Raw genomic sequence first — 21,965 nt, forward strand, 5'->3', positions numbered from 1 at the left:
GCCGGATTAAGGTTGGTGGGGGCCCCTGGGCGCAAAATCTAGTGGAGGCCCCCGCCTTATCATTTTAATTTCTTCAAGACATTGATGTGTGTTTCTGGGATTCGTTTACAAACGCATCCAAAAATGCAAGGCTTCTTAGAATATGTTTGCGCCCCGTACTTGCAGAAAAATAGAGAGCAAGCTCTTTTTCCCGTGGACAGCATGGTACAATGACACATGTTGTGTTCACCATACCATTGCCGGACGCCATAGGCGTCTATGGGGACGGATATTGTACGGGCAGATACACATCCCCATAACGTTCGTGTAAAAGAGGCCAAGGATGCTGTCACATGTTTGCGTTTGGAGAATATACTACTATTATAAGAATATAATACTATAATACTGTGTACAATAATATAACTACTATAATACTGCCCCCTATGTACAAAAATATAACTACTATAATACTGCCCCCTATGTACAAAAATATAACTACTATAATACTGCCCCCTATGTACAGGAATATAACTACTATAATACTGCCCCTATGTACAAGAATATAACTACTATAATACGGCCCTTACGTACAAGAATATAACTACTATAATACTGCCCACTATGTACAAGAATATAACTACTGTACTATAATACTGCCCCCTATGTACAAAAATATAACTACTTTAATACTGCCCCCTATGTACAAGAATATAACTGCTATAATACTGCCCCCTGTGTACACGAATATTACTACTATACTGCCCCCTATGTACAAGAATAAAACTACTATAATACTGCCCCCTAAGTACAGGAATAAAACTACTATAATACTGCCCCCTAAGTACAGGAATAAAACTACTATAATACTGCCCCCTAAGTACAGGAATAAAACTACTATAATACTTCCCCCTATGTCCAGGGATATAACTAATATAGGAATACAATATGCATAACACAAATATCTGCACCACCACTATAGGACTGGTGTGTAAGATATGGCATTACACAAAGGACTGCTGCAACCTGTAGCCCCGTACATTGCAAATTTACTGTATTTTAGACTTTGGCTACAATAAACAGCTGTAACAGTTATCACTGGTGTCTGCAATGAAGCTTTATTGTTAATCCTGGTTCTTGTGACAATCCAACATTTTTAAAATCCAATTGTCACAGAGACCAAAAAACATTTGGCTGGGGGTTACAATGATAAAGTATAAAGTTCCGACTTACATACAAATTCAACTTAAGAACAAACCTACAGACCCTATCTTGTATGTAACCTGGGGACTGCCTGTACTATAATACTGCCCCCATGTACAAGAATATAACTACTATAATACTGCCCCCTATGTACAAGAATATAACTACTATAATACTGCCCCCTATGTACAGGAATATAACTACTATAATACTGCCCCCATGTACAAGAATATAACTACTATAATACTGCCCCCATGTACAAGAATATAACTACTATAATACTGCTCCCTATGTACAAGAATATAACTACTATAATACTGCCCCTATGTACAAGAATACAACTACTATAATACTGCCCCCATGTACAAGAATATAACTACTATATATGAATACAATATGCATAACACAAATATCTGCACCACCACTGCAGGAGTGGTGTGTAAGATATAGCATTACACAAAGGACTGCTGCAACCTGTAGCCCCGTACATTGCAAAGTTCTGCCATGTGTACTAGAATACAACAATGTTACACCTGAGCGCTTCAAAGCAGTGGCAGCAGTCCTGTCATAACAAAGGAGGTCAGGCTGCAGCAGACCATTGTAAAATATGGACCTATGGGGTGCAGCAGACCTTCCACAGGACTTATGCTGCTACCTTGTGTGAAGCAGAAAGGGACATTTAGCAACTGCTCCATCATAAAGATTCTCCAGGCCATCACTTGTCGATGAAGAATTCACGCTCTGCTGTAGTCGGCTCCTTGCATCACCTCTGTGATCCTAAAGACACTACAGTCACTTACACTATAGGGTCACCTGAATAACACTGTGCTCCTAAATTATATAGTATATACCCCTCACACAACTGACCACACTGTGCCCTAGGATGTGTGTACTAAATTAATAATGATATTTACATTGCCCCTTTTAATTTACTATAATACATTCAGCTCCCCACTTCATTAAAATAACTACAATCTACATGAATAATGATATATACTGTGAATACAGAATTATATTCTGTTATGTTTCCAGTGGCACATTGTAATAGATTATGTGTTAAATCCACATATACTGCCGTACTGTAGTATTGCAGTGTATTGTAGGATGAATCAGACAACCCAGGGGTTATTAAAAAAACAACTAAAAATTTAAATCACAAATCCTCTAGAACTGATATAAAAATAAAAAACAGTAAAAATCATAAACATGTAAGGTATCCCTGAATCTCAAAATGTCTGACCTATCAAAATATAATAATGGTTATTCTCGGCATTAGACCCAGTAACGCAAAATAGCACCCCACTGTTCAAAAGCCACTTTTTTGACATTTTGCAACATAAAAAATTTAATAACAAGTGATCAGCAGGTCATACAGTTCCCAAAATGGTAGCAAAGAAAACATCAGCTCATCCCACAATATTTCACCTCTCACATATCTCCACATACCAAAGTATGAAAAATGTATTTGCGCCAAAACATAGCGAAATAGAGAATTTTCTTTTCTGTACAATTTTTGTGTTTTCATTTTTTCAAATGTATTAAAACTAGAGATGAGCGAGCACTAAAATGCTCGGGTACTCGTTATTCGAGACGAACTTTTCCCGATGCTCGAGTGCTCGTCTCGAATAACGAGCCCCATTTAAGTCAATGGGAGACTCGAGCATTTTTCAAGGGGACCAAGGCTCTGCACAGGGAAGCTTGGCCAAACACCTGGAAACCTCAGAAAAGGATGGAAACACCACGGAAATGGACAGGAAACAGCAGGGGCAGCATGCATGGATGCCTCTGAGGCTGCTTAAACGCACCATTATGCCAAAATTATGGGCAACAGCATGGCCATGACAGAGTGACAGAATGAAGCTAGATAGCATCTAAAACATCCAATAATTGACCCTGACACTATAGGGGACGGCATGCAGAGGCAGCGGCAGCAGCGGCAGGCTAGAGAGTGTCTTGGCAACATACCCCAAATGGACTCAGGCTTAAAACCAATGGGTGGCAGAGAGGAACCAAAGGAGGTGAGCAAGAAGCGCTGAAATAATTTCGGTAAATGATAAAAGTTTGCCAGTATATTTTGTGGATTACACAGCAGGGTGGCGACAAAGTTAACAAGTTTGATGTGGAATGCCCTGTAATAGCTCTTGGGCGGTGTGCCTTTTATCGCCTAGGCTCAGCAGTTTGAGCACCGCCTGCTGTCGCTTAGCGACGGCACTGCTGCTGTGCCTAGAGCTACCGACTGATGGCGCCATGCCCACGGATGGTAATTCGGAGGAGGAGGAGGTGGAGGAGGGGTGGGAGGAGGAGGAGGTATAGTAGGCCTTTGAGACCTGGACAGAGGTAGGCCCCGCAATCCTCTGCGTCGGCAGTATATGACCAGCCCCAGGGTCAGACTCGGTCCCAGCCTCCACCAAGTTAAGTGTAGTAGCGTTCTTATAAGTTTGGGATATGGCAGGTGAGGGGAATGTAAACAGATGCGCAAGAAGCGCTGAAATAATATCCGTAAATGGTAAAAGTTTGGCAGTATATTTTGTGGATTACACAGCAGTGTAATCAACAGATGCGCAAGAAGCGCTGAAATAATATCGGTTAATCATTAAAGTTTGCCAGTATATTTTGTGGATAACACAGCAGGGTGGCGACAAAGTTAACAACTTTGATGTGGAATCCATGAAAACAACCCAAATTTCTGCCTGACACACCTCGTTTGATAAGGGGACGATGTATGGAGGCAGCTATATGGACGACTTTTGGAGGTAGCAATGGAGACAACGTGTGGAGGCTGCTATGGAGACAATTTAATTTTGATAGTGCCTGTATGTGGCAGTCCAAAAAAGTTTTCAAACCAGAGGAGCAGGTAGGTGGCCCTCCAGAAAAATGAAATAGATTGAGTGCCTGTATGTGGCAGTCCAAAAAAGTTTTCAAACCAGAGGAGCAGGTAGGTGGCCCTCCAGAAAAATGAAATAGATTGAGTGCCTGTATGTGGCAGTCCAAAAAAATAGAGAAAAATAGAGAGCAAGCTCTTTTTCCCGTGGACAGCATGGTACAATGACACATGTTGTGTTCACCATACCATTGCCGGACGCCATAGGCGTCTATGGGGACGGATATTGTACGGGCAGATACACATCCCCATAACGTTCGTGTAAAAGAGGCCAAGGATGCTGTCACATGTTTGCGTTTGGAGAATATACTACTATTATAAGAATATAATACTATAATACTGTGTACAATAATATAACTACTATAATACTGCCCCCTATGTACAAAAATATAACTACTATAATACTGCCCCCTATGTACAAAAATATAACTACTATAATACTGCCCCCTATGTACAGGAATATAACTACTATAATACTGCCCCTATGTACAAGAATATAACTAAAGCAATGAAGCTTTATTGTTAATCCTGGTTCTTGTGACAATCCAACATTTTTAAAATCCAATTGTCACAGAGACCAAAAAACATTTGGCTGGGGGTTACAATGATAAAGTATAAAGTTCCGACTTACATACAAATTCAACTTAAGAACAAACCTACAGACCCTATCTTGTATGTAACCTGGGGACTGCCTGTACTATAATACTGCCCCCATGTACAAGAATATAACTACTATAATACTGCCCCCTATGTACAAGAATATAACTACTATAATACTGCCCCCTATGTACAAGAATATAACTACTATAATACTGCCCCCTATGTACAGGAATATAACTACTATAATACTGCCCCCATGTACAAGAATATAACTACTATAATACTGCCCCCATGTACAAGAATATAACTACTATAATACTGCTCCCTATGTACAAGAATATAACTACTATAATACTGCCCCTATGTACAAGAATACAACTACTATAATACTGCCCCCATGTACAAGAATATAACTACTATATATGAATACAATATGCATAACACAAATATCTGCACCACCACTGCAGGAGTGGTGTGTAAGATATAGCATTACACAAAGGACTGCTGCAACCTGTAGCCCCGTACATTGCAAAGTTCTGCCATGTGTACTAGAATACAACAATGTTACACCTGAGCGCTTCAAAGCAGTGGCAGCAGTCCTGTCATAACAAAGGAGGTCAGGCTGCAGCAGACCATTGTAAAATATGGACCTATGGGGTGCAGCAGACCTTCCACAGGACTTATGCTGCTACCTTGTGTGAAGCAGAAAGGGACATTTAGCAACTGCTCCATCATAAAGATTCTCCAGGCCATCACTTGTCGATGAAGAATTCACGCTCTGCTGTAGTCGGCTCCTTGCATCACCTCTGTGATCCTAAAGACACTACAGTCACTTACACTATAGGGTCACCTGAATAACACTGTGCTCCTAAATTATATAGTATATACCCCTCACACAACTGACCACACTGTGCCCTAGGATGTGTGTACTAAATTAATAATGATATTTACATTGCCCCTTTTAATTTACTATAATACATTCAGCTCCCCACTTCATTAAAATAACTACAATCTACATGAATAATGATATATACTGTGAATACAGAATTATATTCTGTTATGTTTCCAGTGGCACATTGTAATAGATTATGTGTTAAATCCACATATACTGCCGTACTGTAGTATTGCAGTGTATTGTAGGATGAATCAGACAACCCAGGGGTGTGAAAAATAGTAAAAAAAAAATGTTATTAAAAAAACAACTAAAAATTTAAATCACAAATCCTCTAGAACTGATATAAAAATAAAAAACAGTAAAAATCATAAACATGTAAGGTATCCCTGAATCTCAAAATGTCTGACCTATCAAAATATAATAATGGTTATTCTCGGCATTAGACCCAGTAACGCAAAATAGCACCCCACTGTTCAAAAGCCACTTTTTTGACATTTTGCAACATAAAAAATTTAATAACAAGTGATCAGCAGGTCATACAGTTCCCAAAATGGTAGCAAAGAAAACATCAGCTCATCCCACAATATTTCACCTCTCACATATCTCCACATACCAAAGTATGAAAAATGTATTTGCGCCAAAACATAGCGAAATAGAGAATTTTCTTTTCTGTACAATTTTTGTGTTTTCATTTTTTCAAATGTATTAAAACTAGAGATGAGCGAGCACTAAAATGCTCGGGTACTCGTTATTCGAGACGAACTTTTCCTGATGCTCGAGTGCTCGTCTCGAATAACGAGCCCCATTTAAGTCAATGGGAGACTCGAGCATTTTTCAAGGGGACCAAGGCTCTGCACAGGGAAGCTTGGCCAAACACCTGGAAACCTCAGAAAAGGATGGAAACACCACGGAAATGGACAGGAAACAGCAGGGGCAGCATGCATGGATGCCTCTGAGGCTGCTTAAACGCACCATTATGCCAAAATTATGGGCAACAGCATGGCCATGACAGAGTGACAGAATGAAGCTAGATAGCATCTAAAACATCCAATAATTGACCCTGACACTATAGGGGACGGCATGCAGAGGCAGCGGCAGCAGCGGCAGGCTAGAGAGTGTCTTGGCAACATACCCCAAATGGACTCAGGCTTAAAACCAATGGGTGGCAGAGAGGAACCAAAGGAGGTGAGCAAGAAGCGCTGAAATAATATCGGTAAATGATAAAAGTTTGCCAGTATATTTTGTGGATTACACAGCAGGGTGGCGACAAAGTTAACAAGTTTGATGTGGAAGCCATGAAAACAACCTAAAATTCTGCCTGACACAGCTCGTTTGATAAGGGGACCATGTATGGAGGCAGTGAACTAAAAGTAGATTAAAGGTGCTGCAGTTAAAACTATGTTAGTTGGATCTTGGGATGGAGTTGGCGCTCCGCTGCCAGGCGAGCTTTCGCCAATCCAAGCCCCTGTCTCTAGGCTACTCCCCAAACAGCACTTCTAAGAACCTTTTGTATAAGATCAAGTGTAGTAGCGTTCTTATAAGTTTAGGATATGGCGGGTGAGGGGAATGTAAACAGATGCGCAAGAAGCGCTGAAATAATATTGGTAAATGATAAAAGTTTGCCAGTATATTTTGTGGATTACACAGCAGGGTGGCGACAAAGTTAACAAGTTTGTTGTGGAAGCCATGAAAACAACCGAAAATTCTGCCTGACACAGCTCGTTTGATAAGGGGACCATGTATGCCTACAGTTCATGCCAGTCGCTGCACTGGCTGCCAGTCTCCTTTCGAATACAGTTTAAAATAATAACCCTCATCCATAAAGCTCTGTATAATGCTGCACCCCCCTACCTCTCCTCTCTTATCTCAGTCTATCGCCCAACCCGTGCTCTTAGATCCGCAAGTGATCTTAGATTAACCTCTACCCTAGTGCGGACCTCCCACTCGCGTCTCCAAGACTTCTCTAGAGCTGCACCAATTCTATGGAATGCTCTGCCCCGGACTATCAGACTAATACCTAACCTCCAAAGTTTCAAACGTGCTCTTAAAACCCATTTCTTTAGGCAAGCCTATAACACTCATTAACTGCATGAAGTTTTAACTCTTCTACTAACCCGTCCGTGGAGCTGTGGGTGGTGTCCATACAAATGTTGTGCTCTGTTACATTACATTTGTATTTGTTTCCTATGATTTGTAAAGCGCTACGGAATATGATGGCGCTATATAAATAAAGATTATTATTATTATTATTATTATGGAGGCAGTGAACTAGTAGTAGATTAAAGGTGCTGCAGTTAAAACTATGTTAGTTGGATCTTGGGATGGAGCTGGCGCTCTGCTTCCAGGCGAGCTTTCGCCAATCCAAGCCCCTGTCTCTAGGCTACTCCCCAAACAGCACTTCTAAGAACCTTTTGTATAAGATCAAGTGTAGTAGCGTTCTTATAAGTTTGGGATATGGCGGGTGAGGGGAATGTAAACAGATGCGCAAGAAGCGCTGAAATAATATCGGTAAATGATAAAAGTTTGCCAGTATATTTTGTGGATTACACAGCAGGGTGGCGACAAAGTTAACAAGTTTGATGTGGAATGCCCTGTAATAGCTCTTGGGCGGTGTGCCTTTTATCGCCTAGGCTCAGCAGTTTGAGCACCGCCTGCTGTCGCTTAGCGACGGCACTGCTGCTGTGCCTAGAGCTACCGACTGATGGCGCCATGCCCACGGATGGTAATTCGGAGGAGGAGGAGGTGGAGGAGGGGTGGGAGGAGGAGGAGGTATAGTAGGCCTTTGAGACCTGGACAGAGGTAGGCCCCGCAATCCTCTGCGTCGGCAGTATATGACCAGCCCCAGGGTCAGACTCGGTCCCAGCCTCCACCAAGTTAAGTGTAGTAGCGTTCTTATAAGTTTGGGATATGGCAGGTGAGGGGAATGTAAACAGATGCGCAAGAAGCGCTGAAATAATATCCGTAAATGGTAAAAGTTTGGCAGTATATTTTGTGGATTACACAGCAGTGTAATCAACAGATGCGCAAGAAGCGCTGAAATAATATCGGTTAATCATTAAAGTTTGCCAGTATATTTTGTGGATAACACAGCAGGGTGGCGACAAAGTTAACAACTTTGATGTGGAATCCATGAAAACAACCCAAATTTCTGCCTGACACACCTCGTTTGATAAGGGGACGATGTATGGAGGCAGCTATATGGACGACTTTTGGAGGTAGCAATGGAGACAACGTGTGGAGGCTGCTATGGAGACAATTTAATTTGGATAGTGCCTGTATGTGGCAGTCCAAAAAAGTTTTCAAACCAAAGGAGCAGGTAGGTGGCCCTCCAGAAAAATGAAATAGATTGAGTGCCTGTATGTGGCAGTCCAAAAAAGTTTTCAAACCAGAGGAGCAGGTAGGTGGCCCTCCAGAAAAATGAAATAGATTGAGTGCCTGTATGTGGCAGTCCAAAAAAGTTTTCAAACCAGAGGAGCAGGTAGGTGGCCCTCCAGAAAAATTGAATAGATTGAGTGCCTGTATGTGGCAGTCCAAAAAAGTTTTCAAACCAGAGGAGCAGGTAGGTGGCCCTCCAGAAAAATTGAATAGATTGAGTGCCTGTATGTGGCACTCCCAAAAATTGTTTAAAACAGAGGACCGGGTAGGTGGCCCTCCAGAAAAATTAAATGCATAAAGTACTATAGCTAGAGCCAGTGGGCCCTGTCAAAAAATAGCCAGTTTCCTCTGCTTTAGTGTACAAAGAGGAGGAGAAGGAGGAAAATGAGCAGGAGGAGTGCATAAATTATTCAGGTTGAGCTTCCTTCACCTGGTGGAGATTGGAAATTATGAGAAATCCAGGCTTTATTCATCTTAATAAGCGTCAGCCTGTCAGCGCTGTCAGTCGACAGGCGTGTACGCTTATCGGTGATGATGCCACCAGCTGCACTGAAAACCCGCTCGGACAACACGCTAGCGGCAGGGCAGGCAAGAACCTCCAAGGCGTACAGCGCCAGTTCGTGCCACATGTCCAGCTTTGAAACCCAGTAGTTGTAGGGAGCTGTGTGATCATTTAGGACGATGGTATGGTCAGCTACGTATTCCCTCACCATCTTTCTGTAAAGATCAGCCCTACTCTGCCGAGACTGGGGACAGGTGACAGTGTCTTGCTGGGGTGACATAAAGCTGGCAAAAGCCTTGTAAAGCGTACCCTTGCCAGTGCTGGACAAGCTGCCTGCTCGCCTACTCTCCCTCGCTACTTGTCCCGCAGAACTACGCACTCTGCCGCTAGCGCTGTCAGAAGGGAAATACTGTTTCAGCTTGTGCACCAGGGCCTGCTGGTATTCATGCATTCTCACACTCCTTTCCTCTCCAGGGATGAGAGTGGAAAGATTTTGCTTGTACCGTGGGTCCAGGAGAGTGAATACCCAGTAATCGGTGCTGGAATAAATTCTTTAAAAGCGAGGGTCACGGGATAGGCAGCCTAGCATGAAATCTGCCATATGCGCCAGAGTACCAACGCGCAAGAATTCACTCCCCTCACTGGCCTGACTGTCCATTTCCTCCTCCTCCAACTCCTCCAACTCCTCTTCTTCTGCCCATACACGCTGAACAGTGAAGGACTGAACAATGGTCCCCTCTTGTGTCTCGCCAACATTCTCCTCCTCTTCCTCCTCATCCTCCTCCACCTCCTCCGATATGCGCTGAGAAACAGACCGGAGGGTGCTTTGGCCATCAACAAGGGAATCTTCTTCCCCCGTCTCTTGTGACGAGCGCAAAGCTTCCGACTTCATGCTGATCAGAGAGTTTTTCAACAGGCCAAGCAGCGGGATGGTGAGGCTGATGATGGCGGCATCGCCACTGACCATCTGTGTTGACTCCTCGAAGTTACTCAGCACCTGACAGATATCAGACATCCACGTCCACTCCTCATTGTAGACTTGAGGAAGCTGACTGACCTGACTACCAGTTCTGGTGGAAGTTGACATCTGGCAGTCTACAATCGCTCTGCGCTGCTGGTAAACTCTGGATAACATGGTTAATGTTGAATTCCACCTCGTGGGCACGTCGCACAACAGTCGGTGAGCGGGCAGTTGGAGGCGGCGCTGCGCTGCCCTGAGAGTGGCAGATGCGGCGCACCTTCGTGAGCAAATCAGACAGATTGGGGTATGTCTTGGCACATGTGTCAGTCTGCCGAGTTGCAGAGCCGCCACCAGGTTACGGCCGTTGTCACACACAACCATGCCTGGCTTCAGGTTCAGCGGTGCCAGCCACAGATCAGTCTGCGCCGTGATGCCCTGTAATAGTTCTTGCCTAGGCTCAGCAGTTTGAGCACCGCCTGCTGTCGCTTAGCGACGGCACTGCTGCTGTGCCTAGAGCTAGCGACTGATGGCGCCATGCCCACGGATGGTAGTTCGGAGGAGGAGGTGGAGGAGGGGTGGGAGGAGGAGGAGGCATAGTAGGCCTGAAAGACCTGGACCGAGGTAGGCCCCGCAATCCTCGGCGTCGGCAGTATATGACCAGCCGCAGGGTCAGACTCGGTCCCAGCCTCCACCAAGTTAACCCAATGTGCCGTCAGCGATATATAGTGGCCCTGCCCGGCAGCACTCGTCCACGTGTCCGTGGTCAGGTGGACCTTGTCAGAAACGGCGTTGGTCAGGGCACGGATGATGTTGTCTGACACGTGCTGGTGCAGGGCTGGGACGGCACATCGGGAAAAGTAGTGGCGGCTGGGAACCGAATACCGAGGGGCGGCCGCCGCCATGAGGTTGCGAAAGGCCTCGGTCTCTACTAGCCTATAGGGCAGCATCTCCAGGCTAAGCAATCTGGAGATGTGGACATTAAAGACTTGGGCGTGCGGGTGGGTTGCACTATATTTCCTTTTCCGCTCCAGCGTCTGGGGTATGGAGAGCTGAACGCTGGTGGATGCTGTGGAGGATCGTGGAGGCGACGATGGGGTTTTTGTGCCAGGGTCCTGGGCAGGGGGCTGACTATCAGCTGACACAGGGCAAGGAGCAGTGGTGTGCACGGCCGGAGGTGAACGGGCTTGGTGCCACTGAGTGGGGTGTTTAGCATTCATATGCCTGCGCATACTGGTGGTAGTTAAGCTAGCAGTGGTGGAACCCCTGCTGATCCTGGTTTGGCAAAGGTTGCACACCACAGTCCGTCGGTCATCCGGTGTTTCCTTAAAGAACCTCCAGACTTCTGAAAATCTAGCCCTCGCCGCGGGAGCCCTCGCCACGGGAGCTTCACTACGTGACACATTTGGCGCTGATGCACCTGCTCTGGCCCTGCCTCTCCGTCTGGCCCCACCACTGCCTCTTCCAACCTGTTCTGGTCGAGGACTCTCCTCCATCTCAGAAGCACTGTGTTCACCCGGCCTCTCAACCCAGCTTGGGTCTGTCACCTCATCATCCTCCGATCCCTCAGTCTGCTCCCCCCTCGGACTTCCTGCCCTGACAACAACTTCACCACTGTCTGACAACCGTGTCTCCTCATCGTCGGACACCTCTTTACACACTTCTTCCACTACGTCAAGAAGGTCATCATCACCCACAGACTGCGACTGGTGGAAAACCTGGGCATCGGAAAATTGCTCAGCAGCAACCGGACAAGTGGTTTGTGACTATGGGAAGGGTCCAGAAAACAGTTCCTCAGAGTATGCCGGTTCAAATGCCAAATTTTCCTGGGAGGGGGCAGACTGGGGGGGAGGAGGCTGAGGTGCAGGAGCTGGAGGAGTGCCGATTTCGGTGACATGGGTGGACTGCGTGGAAGACTGACTGGTGGACAAATTGCTCGAAGCATTGTCGGCAATCCGCGACATCACCTGTTCGCACTGTTCTGGCCTCAACAGTGCTCTACCACGAGTCCCAGTAACTTCAGACATGAACCTAGGGAGTGTAGCTCTGCGGCGTTCCCCTGCTCCCTCATCAGCAGGTGGTGTCTCACCCCGCCCAGGACCACGGCCTCTGACCCCTGCAGTAGTTGGACGCCCACGTCCCCACCCTCGACCTCTACCCCTAGCCCTCGGGTTAAACATTTTGAAAATGAAAGTTATAACTTTAATTTTTTTTTTACTTTTTTTGTGTTTTTTTGTGTTTTTTTTTTTATTGTGTTTTTTAGTTTTTAAAACCAAACGATGCTATCCTATTGCTATGGCTATTTTCTAGCCAAGTATGAAAGCACACTGCTATGCCAGATGAGATGACGCTGAGTTATGAAAAAATAAACGTAAAATAAAAAGTAAATGGCAGACTGTGCCTAATTGAAATCCAACCCCTAATAAATTGTCCCACTTCGGTCTTTGCGATGGATATGTGCGTCACTAAGCGCTAAACACAACGGTCGCAAGTCTCACTACAAATTCCTCACAATATGGTAGTAGATGCACTGCAGCAAGGACAGCCACCAGCAGATCAACCAGAAATAAAATATATAACGCTATTGTAGGCCTAAGTAAGCCGTTTGGATTCTCCTATGGCTATTTTCTAGCCAAGTATGAAAGCACACTGCTATGCCAGATGAGATGACGCTGAGTTATTAAAAAAATAAAGGTAAAATAAAAAGAAACTGGCAGACTGTGCCTAATTGAAATCAAACCCCTAATAAATTGTCCCACTTCGGTCTTTGCGATGGATATGTGCGTCACTAAGCACTAAACACAACGGTCGCAAGTCTCACTACAAATTCCTCACAATATGGTAGTAGATGCACTACAGCTGATCTGGCCAGCCAACCACTGCTATCGACGTGTAAGGGTACCACGTCATGCTGGCCAAGCCAAGTAGAAAATGCAAATTCTAATTCTAACACAAATGTGTTTTTTCACCAATTTCACTGCATTTGGGATTTTTTTACCCGCTTCCCAGTACACGTCAGAAATATTAAATACCGTCATTATGAAGTGCAATTTGTTACACAGAAAACAAGCCGTCACACAGCTCTGTACATGGAAAAATTTAAAAGTTATAGATTTTTAAGTTGGGGAGTGAAAAATGGAATTCAAAAAAATGAAAAAGGGCCTGTCGTTAAGGAGTTAATAACAATAAATCTAGTGACAACCTAATACTACACAATAACAATAAAGTGCTCACTTTAATTAGTATTTGAATAATTAGTGCTCAGCCCTCCTAATAATAATCTAATGTAGTTTTACTTACAAATAGTGAGTCCCTCACCAGCCCCAGCAGTGCCCCCTCCCCCACATACACTTCAAGTCTCACAGGGATAGATAACGTCTGCTGCCCGATTGTTTAAGTTATTTAATACGTTACCCTCCTGCCTTTAAAGCTGCTGTCAACTCTGGCCTTCTCCACGTTGTTAATCTTCCTGGGGTCCTGGGTTCTGTCATTCAGTCTGCAGCTGTGAGGCCGGGCCCGCTTCGGAGCGCAGCACACATCGTAAGTGCCGACACTCCTCCACGCTACACAGGTCGCGTGGTGACGTCACTAGCACAACCTGTGTAGCTGATATACGTCCTCCCTTGCTAGGAGGGAGCGATGCTCTGCGGTCAGAGGACAGTCACTCACAGTTAACTGTTCAAGGACTGGACCGGGTATCCTCAGTTGCGAGCCGGCGGCATGTAACTGTGTTTTTTTTACACATGAGTGGGAGCGATGCAGAGCTGTCACTCAGGTCTCACAGCTTAGCTGACAGGCAGACATAGTCAGCTGGTGGGGGCCCCCTGGGGGGGCAAGATGGTGGGGGCCCCGGGGCTCGAGCCCCGGGAGCCCCGCCTATGATCCGGCCCTGGATGTCCGCCATTGTATGTGTGTGTTTTTGGTGTTACATATAGCTTTAGGGACATGTTCTGGGTTGCAGTGTTAATATATAATAGCGACATTAGGCGAAGAGGATCAAATATTCATTGTATCAATCAATTTTTGCAAAAAAAACAATCAAATAAAACACAATAAGAGAGAAAGTGTGTTCTTAGATAGTTCTGGATAGGACAGGGTTAAAAACATGAATATTAGTTGATATTATCCCTTATCAAAATGTAGTAACATATAAAGTGAATATTTCCATTATCGTTGAGGTGCAGCAGCTCCTGTGTCCAGCAAATTCTCCCTGTAGCCTGATGGCTAAAAATCTGCAGGGGGCTACACTTCAGAGGGCTGTATCTCTGGCTCTGTGACACATATGCAACATGGCTCTGGAGACAGCTGGGGCCCGGAATACCTGAGTGGCTGGCGGTTGCGGCCTAGGCACGCTAGTGTCACGGTGCTTGGTATGGGGACCGGAGGGCTGTCCTACAGCCTGGCAGGTCTCCAGCAGGTGGTGTTAGCAAGAAATAATGTAGAGGGAGAGGCTGTAGTACTGGTTATCCCTGGGGCAGCCCGTAAAGTCTTTAGTATGTGTCCCTGGTAGATAGATGGGGCGCCCTTGGTGGTGATGCAGCTGTAGCAGGGACCAGACGTAGGCAATGTTGTGCATGAAAGTAACTTACAGTTCTTTATTCAACCAACGGTAACAACACACCAAACGATTCGGTACAAATGCAGTACTGGAGTGATTTTGGAGAGGAACCTCAGGAGTTCTCTCACGAACTTGGATGCAGGGGCAGGCTGGGATGTAGCTGTGTCCAATCCTGGAAGCTGCATCTTTGTCCTGTTTGTGGTTCAGTATCACTCTGTGTCAGGTTGCTGAGCTAAGGCCTAGTAGCTTTTCCTGTGGTGAGAGCTGGGCCTGAGAGATCTGCTCTCTCTCTCAAGTTTCTGGAACTCTCTCTGAGCTCTGACTGACTAACTCCTCCCCTGACTAAGGGTTTAGTTACTCCCTTGTCAGGTGGTCTCCTCCTCCAATCACACTCCAGTTACAAACAGTGGAACATCATTGGATGATGTGCAACATCCCCCACCGGGGCCTAGCCTTTTCTTGGGGCCTGGAGACAGCCGGGGCCCGCAGTACCTGAGTGGCTGGCGGTTGCGGCCTAGGCACACTAGTGTCACGGTGCTTGGTATGGGGACCGGATGGTTGTCCTACAGCCTGGCACGTCTCCAGCAGGGTGGTGTTGGCAAGAAATGATGAGGGAGAGTCTGTTATAGTGGTTCTCCCTGTGGGCAACCCTCTGGTGTCTGGAGTATGAGTCTCTGTGTGGTGGATAGGGTGCCCATGATGGTGACAGCTGTAGTAGCATGGACCAGACGGAGGCAGACGTTGAACAAAAATAGCTTACAGTTCTTTATTGGAACTGACAGGAACAGTAGCAACTTGCCTTGACAAATGGTAGAATGCTAGAGATGCAGTTGGAGGGAGCCACAGGAATGGATCTTCAGCCTGGATGCAACGGCAGGCTGGGAGATAGCTGTGTCCTAGTAGGATGCTTCAGCTTGTCCTGGGTTGCTTCAGATATCACCTTTGAAGGTAGGATGATACCCCTTTCCTCTCACTAACCAACTCACTACACTCTTCAGGCAGGGAGCTAAGCTCTCCTGCTCTGGTCTGGTGTGCTGGCTGCACTGACTCCTCTGAGTCTCTAATCTGATCTGTACTGGATTAACTCCAGTCTTCTTCTGATCTCTAGAACTTTCCTGACCAGGGGTTTTATTACTCCCACTGGTCAGGTGGTGACCTCCAATTACATCCCAGCTTACAGACATAATACATGAACAACTGTGATTGGCTGACACATATGACATCACATAAAACAATTAACTCTTGCCTTACCAGGCAGACTCTACCGCTGCAGTGTTCCCCTGTGTTATGTAGTGACCTGCTGTCGGGTTGATCAGACCCTACACAGGCTGCAAGCTACATTCTGGGACGTATTCGCAACAACCCCTCTGTCTTGCATCGGCAGGGGTGTTGCAGATGACATAACATTGCTTTAACCCTTGCATTGGCAGGGACGTTGCACATAGAACGGCACTTCTTTTTTCCTATGAAAGAAGAGAGTCTCCTTCTTTACATAATTACATAAATTAGTGTTTCTAAGTGTTAGAAAAACGGAGATATTAACTGTTAAAATACAATTGGAAGTAATTTTTATATATAAAAATCGCACCTGAAATTCTCAATTTTAACCTAAATATTTCTGCAATCAGGGCACCTAGAACCACAATTCTAGATTCATTTGAATGAAGAGATAGCCACTTTGCCTACTCATAGCGCTGGCCCTGCCCGTATGATCCCTGGATAAGGATAATCCTATAGACACTCCGGGGTTGCCCCAGGGAGAAACCAGTACATCAGCCTATCTTTTCACTTTAATTTCGTTTTTATTTGTAAACATCAAAATTCTTAAAATTGCTCTGGCCAATAACACGACAAAATATACAAAAATGCCTGGCAGTGAAAGGGTTAATACCCCTTGGTTGAATTCCCACGTAAAGATGCCGATCATCTATCTCCTGTCTATATATCTATCTATCATCTGTCTGTCTAGTTATCTATCTTACATAATCTGACTATTTATATATCTCGCTTTTTCTCTATCTATTTTTCAATCAATATTCTATTTCTCTTCTACTGTGTTTATCTCTCATATCCATTTACTGTATATATAATCTACTTTATAGTTCTGCATCTAGAAATCAACTTTCATATTTATCTTCCATCATAATAAATATAATTAATAATTTCTTATTTATGTAGTGCACACAGATTCCGCAACGCTGCACAGAACTTGCCAATCTAATCATCCTGCCAGTATGTTTTTGGAGTGTAGGAGGAAACCGGAGGACCCGGAGGAAACCCACACAAATACCGAGAGAACATGCAAACTCTTTGCAGATGTTGACCAGCGCTGCAAGGCTGTAGTGCTAACCACTGAGCCACGGTGCTGTCCATCAATCTCCGTATCATCTATCTATCTCCTATAAAACTCTTACTGGCTGTGACTTGTCATAAAATAGTTTGATTTTGGGGCCCCACTTTTAGTTTTGCCCAGGGTAAATGTGATGTATTCTGTTTTTTTCACACAGCTTTTATGAGTCCCTGGGTGGAGTGGGCATTAAGGCCTTTTTCACATGAACGTTCAATACAGCTGTGTGCTACCCATATCATACCATTTAAGTCCGGTTAGCACATGGCTACATACACTTTAATGGGCAATACGGTCTTCCATTTGTGCTGCCCACCTTACCGTACTGTCAGCGGAATAAAGATAGGGCAAGCGGTATTTTCCTCCATTCGTACAGTCCAGCTGCCTGGCTCCCTATGAAGAGGTGAGGTAGCACTCAAACCTCTCCTTCTTCAGATGGCGGTATGCTATGTTTGGGTCCTGGTCCAGGTGTAGCATACGTTTGTCTGAAAGGACCCTAAGAGGCGAAGTTGTTTCGTTGGGCTTCTGCATTTTCCGCTTGCTGTCTGAGGTTATGGGACCACCACCTCTGCCTTGTTCATCTGCACATTAAAGAAAGCCTTATCAGTTGGCAATTGGGTCTCATCATCATCGTAGATCCATACCTTCCCACTTTTGGGCGAGAGAAAGAGGGACAAAAGCCCCTCCCCCTTTTTCTAAACCACGCCCGTTGCCACACCCACAAGCATAGTATAATATTGACCTTGATGGTTCCCACATAGAACAATGCCCCTTACTCCTCCTGTAGCCTCCATCCTCCTCCTGCAGCTCCTGTCCTCCAGCCTCTTCCGGTGTCCCCCAGCAGCCTTCACTGTCCCCCACTAGCCTCCTCCTGTCCCCCAGCAGCCTTCACTGTCCCCCAGCAGCCTTCACCTGTGTCCTCCAGCAGCCTCCTCCTGTCCCCCAGCAGCCTTCTCGTGTCCCCCAGTAGCCTCCTCCTGTCCCCCAGCAGCCTTCTCGTGTCCCCCAGTAGCCTCCTCCTGTCCCCCAGCAGCCCTCACTGTCCCCCAGCAGCCCTCACTGTCCCCCAGTAGCCCTCACTGTTGCCCAGTAGCCTTCTCCTGTGCCCCAGCAGCCTCCTCCTGTCCCCCAGCAGCCTCCTCCTGTCCCCCAGCAGCCTTCACTGTCCCCCAGCAGCCTTCACTGTCCCCCAGCAGCCTCCTCCTGACCCCCAGCAGCCTTCCCTGTCCCCCAGCAGCCTTCACTGTCCCCCAGCAGCCTCCTCCTGTCCCCCAGCAGCCTTCACTGTCCCCCAGCAGCCCTCACTGTCCCCCAGCAGCCTCCTCCTGTCCCCCAGCAGCCTTCACTGTCCCCCGGCAGCCTCCTCCTGTCCCCCAGCAGCCTTCACTGTCCCCCAGTAGACTCCTCCTGCCCCCCAGTACTACCTTCACTGTCCCCCAGCAGCCTTTACCTGTGTCCTCCAGCTCTCCCTCTCCTCTATCCTCCTCCTGGCCCCCTCTTCCTGTGGCCCCCTGTCCCCTCTGGTTCTTACCTCTCCTGGTTCCAGTCATTCAGTCTTCTCCCGTGCTCCGACTTGACTCGCTGAGGGGGCGGGGCCAGCCGGGGCGGAGCTACCACCTCACATGACTTCATCATGTGAGGAGATAGCAGGGGCTGGTCCCGCTTCCTTCTGGCTGCGATGCTTCCGCTGCTCTGCAGCTCTTATCTACGGGGCCAGGTGGAGGCGGGACAAAGCGGGAGAGAGGGGGGGGGGGGCGTGACATTCTCCCAGCCACCCGTGACGCGAGTACAGAGCCCAAAAATCGGGACTGTCACGTCAAAAACGGGATGGTTGGGAGGTATGGTAGATCTCCTTCAATAGTCGCTGTCCACACCCTTATCCTCCAAAACAAGTTCTTGGTAATCTGGCAACTCTATTTCCTCAACTGGGGCAGATGTTAGGTGGATGGCTTACAGAATCCCACCGACACTGCAATGTAGCGCATGTAGTAGAGGATAGCTGTGCTGACCCGCTTGTGTCCCTGTATCCTGTTGGTCATATGTCATGTAGATATGTCTGCTGAATCAAGCATCTTCATGTCGCAGGCAGGTACGCGCTCGGCGCTTACCATGCGCGCGGCTCTCATTCACTTCCTATGTAGCCGCGCGCATGGTAAGCGCCGAGCGCGTACCTGCCTGCGCCGGCTATAAAGTTTAAAAAGTGTTTTAAACCGCGATACCGCGGTTTAAAACACTAACGAAAATAAGCTCCGGCACCAGCTCACCCTGAACTGGTGCCCGGTATTTCCATCAGAAACCTGCCACTACAAGTGGTAGGTTTCCTTTAAAGCTGTAGAAAATGGCTGTGCACTTTCACTGTCACTAGAGGGCACTCTAGCTCTAGCTTGTGTGAGATTATTTCTAAGTAAAGTAATGAACTACTTTTGTTAACACTATAATGATGGCTCAAAGTAGATAACTTACATTATATGAGCATTATATTATCAAGTGGTAAATGAAACCGACCAATTAAATGTAGATGGAAATGTAAATGTTTAACCAGTATGTGCCCAATTGGTATAAACCAGGGTCAACAAAGTAACTAGGAAAACAGTAAATATTTTGCAGCAAGGTATCCGCTCACTCACGGTTTGTACCTTAGCATGGATTGAATCAATGTCCTGTGCAGCCCCGGGTGCAAGGAATCGGGCAGTCCTGTTGGAAGACTGGGAAATACTTATCTTATCTTCTTAAAAACAGGTAAGTTTATTCAATATTGTTAAAAACGCAAGGTCACATCTTGGATAATAACCAGGTTACGATCTACCCGCTTCGGACTATTGATATTTAGTCCTTAGTCATGATCTCCATGGCAATGTCTGCATAAGGTTTAAAAAGGAAATGACCAAGTGTAATGGCATACACATAATAATCACGGAAAGCAATGTACGATAAAATGTGCAAACACGTAAAATATACATCTGTGCTATTCAAGGACATGTTGTAAGTGTGTAAACATCTCAGGAACATAAATACTTCAGAAATAAAAAACGCTGCACATTTTTTATATTTTAAAGAGGTATTGTTCAGCAGCGAACCGCATATGTGATAAAAAATATATCCTCTTCTACTCTCAATATAAATACATGACGTCTGTTTTGCTGTTGAGACTTTTCGGTATTCTGGTTTCTAAAGTTAGGATCCAAAACATTGGGTTTTCGTAATTTGCGTGTTCTGTCGCCTCCTCTGGCCGGGTTTGTACAACATGTCACATGTGCCAATCACCTGTATGCCCTTACACCTGGTCATTTTCTTTTTAAACCTGATGCAGACATTGCAATGTAGATCATGACTAAGGACTAAATATCAATAGTGGGAAACGCATACATCGTAACCTGGTTATTATACAAGATACTACCTTGCGTTTTTAACGATATGGAATAAACTTACCTGTTTTTAAGAAGATAAGACGAGTGCTGGAATCAGTCGGACGATCAGACTGATTCAGACTAAGCGCAGGATTTAAGACTTAATTTGTGTGGCAAGACAATACACTTACATGCACCAGGAAGAAGAAGGTGAACTCCTGCGGACCTGAGCTGGGAAGCGACAGATGCAGGATAACGGGCACACGATCTTCGTGAATCGTGGCACAGTGCATTCCAGTCGGACAATGCACTTTTGGAGATTGCAACAGGACGGGTAAGTAAATGGGGTCCTATGTTGTTTAACAGACATGTCTCATCCATATGTTAGCCAGCAGTCTCTCGTTTCAATGTTGTCATGTAGTCGTATTTCGCACGTCCTATTCCTGTCTGCATTTGTGGACTATGCGTTCACATAGATGTATATTGAGCTGTGAAAAATACTGATGCCACACATTTGTCATTCGCATGCTGACTGTATTTATGGATTGGTTGCAAGGTAAGACAAAATCAAGTGACTGGAACAAGTCAATGACACAATTTGCCATTGAACAGCATTAAACGTGAGACTGCTGAAAAAAAAACTATGGATGAGACAACATAATGGGCAAGTAGTTCAACTCTGATAGACTGTATAAGATAACTAATTTTTGAAGATTAAAAGGGTTTTCCCATGAAACAAGTTAGGCCCTATCCACAGGACTTGCTGATTGGTGGGGGTCTCAGTGATGAACCTCCATCAGGCCCCTTGTCGATCCCAGAGATGAGCGGAGCAGTTGGTCGTGCATGGCCCATCCCTATGGAGCTAATGGAGATTGCTGGGTATGGCGATGGGCAATCTCAATTGGCTCCATAGAGATGAACGGGGCCTGGACATGCGTGACTGACTGCTCCGCTCATCTCGGGGAGGGACAAGGGGTCCAGTGGATAGGGCCTAACTTTTTTTGTGGGAAAACCCCTTTAATCTTCAGACATTAGTCATCTTATACAGTAAATCAAGCATGATTAACAAGGGGCACCTATTAATATATCCAGGCACAGTGACTGTGGTAACATTCTTATATTTGTTATCCTGACCTTGCCTCCTTTCTTCATTCTAAAATCTAATTTTATAAAGATACCAATGATCCAGAAGTGTTACCCTGTGTGCTGGCTTCACAGTCCGTTAGCACACAGTGAGAGAGAGAAGTGCTCCTGCACAATGTCACAACCTGCTCTGGTAGAGCTCATCTGGCTCATTAGCATAATTTTAAAAGTTGATTTTAG

Source organism: Engystomops pustulosus, chromosome 4, assembly GCF_040894005.1.
Source record: "Engystomops pustulosus chromosome 4, aEngPut4.maternal, whole genome shotgun sequence".
Taxonomy (NCBI): domain Eukaryota; kingdom Metazoa; phylum Chordata; class Amphibia; order Anura; family Leptodactylidae; genus Engystomops; species Engystomops pustulosus.